The 6,000-nt window shown below is 42.7% G+C and overlaps 1 protein-coding gene across 8 annotated transcripts in view; it reads left to right on the top strand.

Annotated features, from left to right (window-relative positions):
* The first annotated feature begins 237 nt into the window (after positions 1-237).
* Positions 238-6,000, top strand: part of sulf2a (sulfatase 2a) — a 30,493-nt gene continuing 24,730 nt past the window's right edge. For 6 of the 8 annotated variants that reach the window (XM_067503751.1, XM_067503748.1, XM_067503750.1 and 3 more), the window contains exon 1: positions 238-370. The gene's annotated coding sequence lies outside the window, so the exon portion shown is untranslated. Of the gene's footprint in view, positions 371-482; positions 736-6,000 lie in introns of those variants that run through there. The other 2 variants (XM_067503746.1, XM_067503747.1) reach the window with 2 other exon arrangements.

Below are 6,000 nucleotides of genomic sequence, written 5' to 3'. Positions count from 1 at the left end.
AACAAATGAAAACTGAGAGCCAGTGAATAAAACAGTAAGGAAGATGGAGAAGGTCGGAGAACGATAGAGTAAGTATCTCCTAAAAAAAGAAAAAGGGAAGCGGGTGGCAGAAACACTGCTGAAAAGGGAGTAAAGGCAAAATTGAATTGTAGATTGAGGGAGCCTCACTCCTCCCTTTATCCCTCCCTCTTTTATTTAGCTCATGTGAAACCACGCCTCTCTCCTTTCACTTGTCAGTGCATCTATAACAGTGAGCTGTCTGCAATAGGCTGCGTGGGAGCAAGACGAGCTCCTCACTCGACCAGCACAGGGGACTGGGTCGGAACAGACCAGAACAGGACTGGATGTTTTACTGGACTTACCAGCACAGGTGTGTAAATCTGGGTTTGAGCATGTGTGTATTGGACAGATGACGGAGGACAGCATGTCTATCGCTGTGTGTGTATTGTTTGTTCCTCCACAGGACTTGCGTCTAGAGTAGTGTTTTTAGGTACAGTGCTGGAGCTTTGCCCTAGTTTACACTTGAATGCTCAGATCTGTTCTGTTCGCCTCTGAGATTTATGCATGGAGTCGCTAACAGTGCTGCTCATCGGGGTAAGGGAGACGAGACTTCTCGTATACTGGATGCACTAGAGTTTCTGTCTTTGAATCTGAGCAGCATGGAGAGGAACTGTTGTTTCTCTGGAAGTTTTGGCTGGACCTTGCTGTTATATATCCAGTGTTTTGATCAGATTGGTAAGTGGCAGTCTCCTATGTGTCTTATACTATGCTGTTTTAAGAGTGTTATAATATTACATCTGTGCTAAGAGTTTGTAGGAATCCACTTTATTCAGAGAAACAAGTCAGTACAGCTTTCACAGTTTTCACAGTGGTTCATCTGGGTATGAAACCTAATTTGTGACGAGTTCTCTTCTTTTCTTTGTGTCAGTTTGTGGTGTTTTGAAATGTAGAGCCATTCATTGTCTCAGCATTGCTTTGTGTTTTCTCAGCCAAATATAATCCGGACCGTATCTGTGAATATTCAGAGTGGGTTTAATATGAGAGCAAAAACTATTACAACAGTGAAATAGAACTTTTTTTCTCAAAGACGGGACTGCTCCAGTTCTGGATTGTTTAATGTGTTGCCACTAAGCATTCATTTAGCAGTCGCCATTGCTACACTTGCAGCCTCTGCCACTCCTATTAGAAAGGCTGCATTGCTTAATTCGATGAGACTAGCCCAAGTGAATGTACTCACTATCAGTGTTTTGTCAATATCTTTATGGGTCAAAAGGCTGTGTCATCTCCAAGGGGTGCTGGTTAAGAGCACGGCAACAGTGGGGATGCAAACACTGACCTAGAGTCTGAAATATTTATGACAGAGACAGCTGAATGCCCCATGCCGTTTGTAGTGATATGGGTGAATGGATGAACGAATGCAAGCATGGAGCAATAGGTGGAAAGTAAAGGAAGCTTAAGAGATATGTTATTTAAGAATTCATAATTTACCACAACACACTAATCCCCACATCAACTGGCCTCTTTTCTCACTAACATGCCAGTGGACTGGAGGAGGATGCTCCTGCTTAGTCTACCTGTCATCTAGTCCCCAGGCACATTAAGACTGCAGCTGCATGCCACACACCACATTCACGAATCATTTTGTTCGGATTCATATTTATACACATACACACAAAGACCCGTACACACACTTAATTGCATGGTTATACTCACTAATGTAATAGCAAGTGCACTCAACATCAGACATACAAAGGATGAACACTTTTGTGCTCATACAGAACGTGCATGCTCACGCACTCACACACGGCTCTCTTTAACTGTGAGGGGACTCGTTGACAATATACATTCACTGTGTTCTTACCCAAACCTTAACCATAGCAGCTTGGTGTCATCCCACAACACGCACTATAACTAAAATGAAACATAATTGTAACATTAACTCTTAGACCAAGTTGTAATAGTCCTTTGAAGTTCTGAGGACTGGCTAAAATGTCCTCCACAATATGAATAAAAAATGTGTACAGACACACAAACACATACGCCCACACACACACCTCTGTAATGAATTTGTTTAGTTCTTTCTCCTATTCCCCATTTTCTTCTGCAGCTGTTACCACAAACTCTCTGGTCCACACGAACACCACATGCACAATGACGACCTTGAGACCTGTTGATGTTGTTTGCAGCAGCCGTGCATTGAATACATAAGAGGCCATGAGGGACTCCCGGCAAATATGGGGCGCTTGACACACCGTTTGTAAAAACGGCTAGAAAATGTGCAGGAGGGCTGGCGATGCTGTGGAAGGGAGACACCGGCATGAATATGTATTGTATGCTAATGCTGCACATTGGGCCTGTTGACTTGAGATCTTGATGAAAGCAGAGGACATGTTGCCCCATCACAACACTTGGGAGGAAGTGCTTTCGACAAACCCATTGTCTACGCAGCCGCATCTCTGGCCACAGGGGCAGTGTGGTGACAGGTGGCAGATATCTGTGACAGCAACCAAGGTGACACTGCTGAATTGCCTGTGTGGACCCGCAGGCGACTGGGGCAGTGCCAGCGTCTGCTCATTTTACAGCCGCTTTGACCTTTTGGGGTTAGAGACAACGAGGTTAAATTAGGGTCCTAAAACTAATGTCTTCCATTAGCTTCATTCAGCCATCACAGAGCCAAAGCTTTTGACAATGGCTCACATTGAAATCAAGATGTTGGTAAAGGTGATAGAAACAGATTAGCCAAACCTTTAATGTCCTGCATGCACTGTCATCACGTGGCTTTACACGAAAGAACTAAAAGTAGAGATGAGTTTCACAATCAGAATCAGCTTTATTGAGCATACTTTATGTATCTAAGTATGCTAAGACTTACAAGGAATTGTTTACTTTTGTTGTTATTGTGTTTAAAGAGTAAAAAATACAGACCATAAAACAATGACTTTTGCAAACAAAATAAAAACACAAAATAGTATTTAAGGCGCAACACAGCAATTCAATTTCATGGTGTTTCACAGTTTAAGCTGATTTATAATTGTAAAATGTTGCTCCTCTGTGAGATCTGTCACATTTCACATAGCACAATTCTCAGCGTAAAACTTAACTAATCAACATAACTAATGTTTTATTACTCATTCACATGGGACGACTGGCAGTTAGCAGTTTGTAAGTGACAGTATGTAGCACTCATGAGTTCCCTCTGTTCGTCTGTATGTATGAGCTGCTGTTAACAGGTCTTGTGTTGAAACCGCATCAGGAAATCAGTGTGTAAATCTCAGCACTGCTGCTCCTCTCGGCTCTAATGACAGAGGAGCTCTTTGACGACACCTCTCAAACGCTCCTCTCTCAACGGAGAGCAAAGTCTACAGCTCATAGGAACAAATAAAGAGAAACAAAGAGAAAGTGTGTGTGTGTGTGTGTTTTATGTGATTTTATGTGTGTTTTGAGTCTCTGTATTTGTCACTGCGCCATATCATCTCAGTGTGCACACCGTGTGTAGGCGTTATTCCCAGCGTTCATGTGTGGACAGCTGCTGTGTGTGAGCACAATCAGATTTCAATCTCTTCCCTGTATATGGCCGAGCTGCTGTGGCGGAGGTGCTCCATGGGGAGATGTAATTATACCCTGCTGTCCACAGAGTACGGGCTTCACTGCCCTATCTGTCTCAGGAGAGTCAGCGGCTAGAGGCCCCTTCTCACTTGCAATATCAAACAGCAGAGATGACACCAAAGCCCATGCTCTGAGGTTTGTATTAAATCCTTGATCCAATCTCCTCCTCTAATCAGCTTTTATATCGTAAGGGTTATCACTGGCCTATAGTGTTGTTACAGTTGTGAATAATTTACGACAGAATTAACTGCAGTTGCTAAAAGCAGTCATTGGGAGATTTTGGAAATGTGCCAAAATCTGACTGACGTTCAAAGCCACTTTTCTCTACAGTTTTCCTGACTGTTAATAAAATCTCATCTCTGTAGTTTTAATTATTACCGTTATTATTGCCGTCTTTCATTTCTACCACCTGGGTCCCTCAAATGGGTCTTTGAAGAGTTTTTATTGATCTACCTGCTGCATGTTCCTCTTGTCTGCACTTCTTTCTTTTATGGCCTCGCCTCGCTCTTGCTGAGGTGTGCGCTGAGAAGGTAGTCATTAGTAATGCAGAAGAGACATATGCCACTCTCCTGGATTTAGGCAAGCAATCAATGAGAGCACTTAGATAACAATAGTCTAAGTGGCCCATTAATGATACGAAAAAATGAATACAGGATGCAGTGTTGATGGTTTGGGTTGGTGTATCCTACCAACATAGATTATCTTCTATTTTGGAATTCCATTCACATAAGAGGACATAAAACATCATCCAAAATGTTTTGCCCTGTTCAAGCAAAGAAGGGATTATATGGTAAATAAATGGGGAAAAAAAATGAAAGAAAGGAGAGAAGAGGAGCTATGACAAATTTCAGAAATTGCTGAACAATTTGAGACTTGGGTGAAACAAGGACAACAAGTTCAGCAGCAGTGAGAGGACTGACTTTTAATACTGACTAGTGAGTTGAAGATTTTCCCTATGAATCTTAATGTGTCACACGTTTCATCATGTTGCACCTAGTCATGGTAACTTAGTAGAAGTGCAGTGGTGCCAGAGTTCTTCTGTCTTGTTCATTTTCCTGATTTGTTCTACCTTATTCTCTATTTCAGTGTTCATCGCTCTCTCTGTGTCTGTGTTTAGCCTGGTCATAACATCAGCTTCCCACCCCACCTCGCCCCCTCACCGCTGCCTCATGCTTCTCCCTCAGGGTGTAGCAGCCATTGTTGTGCCTAATAAGGTTTATGGAATTACAGATCTCTGAAATTGGATTTTCTCACTCCACCAAAGCAGTGGGATTATGGGTTTAAGGCCTGGGGCACTGGGCACAACTGACCTGTGACTGAACTGCTTTTTCTTACTGCATCTTCAAGGTGGGCACAAGACAAGCTCTGGAGAACGACGGAGAGATGGGCTGAAAGATTCCTAAGTCTGAGTATACCTGGCAATTAAAGGAATTTCGAGTTAGACAGCTTTTTGGCTCCTGCATCTGGATTTCTGTTTCTCTCATGTCAACCAGTCTCACTCACACACTCCTCCTGTCTGTCCTCACTACTTTTGACTGTGTTTGATCTAATTCTAATCTAATGAATCTTTTGATCCTCTTTGCCTGACACCCACACGCATCCCAGTTTTCTACATCTAAAGTGGCCCAGTTCATTCTAATCCCTGAAATCTGGCCTCTGGTAAAGCAATAAACTCCCAGTCATATACAGATGTGTGTTATGTTTAATGAATTCTAGGATTCCTTTGCTAACCTTCATCCCCCACCGCCCCAAGTGCCCAGATCACAAATTTAGGTCTGTTAAACCACTATTGTTTAGAGGTGACTGTGGAGGAGCGGCGGGCAAAAGTAAAAAATAAAATGAGAAAGCACTGTAGTGAATGCAACATTGAAATGTTGCAGGGAGGTGCTGTTCATTAGAAGTGGTCCACAGTGGAGGCTTAGTGAATTCTTAATTGGGAAAGAGACAGAGATGAGGGATCAATAGATGCAGAGCCAGGGTTCCAGCCCCCTGAAATCAATCAGCCTGCTCGACAAGGAGAATGGAGCCAATAAAAGAAAACATGGCCTCGGGCTCGGGCTCATTTACCCTCACGATCAAACTTCATCAGGATCAGCCTGAATGATAGACGGCTCATTCCATCTTATCTCGGTCAGAAAAAGGTGAAGTTGCACTATTGCTTTTATTTACCAACATGGGCATTTGATCTCAGTGCTTGGAAAAGTCATTACAATTTTGTTATAACTCCGCCAAGAGCAGAGATTATTGTAACTAATAAAACCTGATTCATTACCACAGGAGCAGTGAATGGAAAGGAATATTAAATAAACCCCTGCCATATTTTTACTCTGCTGCTAAAAATAGTCACTTTTCCCTCTTCTTCTCTTTATCTCACTATTTGCTTGGCTAGTAGCC

Source organism: Channa argus, chromosome 5 (assembly GCF_033026475.1).
Source record: "Channa argus isolate prfri chromosome 5, Channa argus male v1.0, whole genome shotgun sequence".
Taxonomy (NCBI): domain Eukaryota; kingdom Metazoa; phylum Chordata; class Actinopteri; order Anabantiformes; family Channidae; genus Channa; species Channa argus.
Note: the sequence above shows the minus strand (reverse complement) of the source record. Positions and strands in the feature narration are given on the sequence as shown.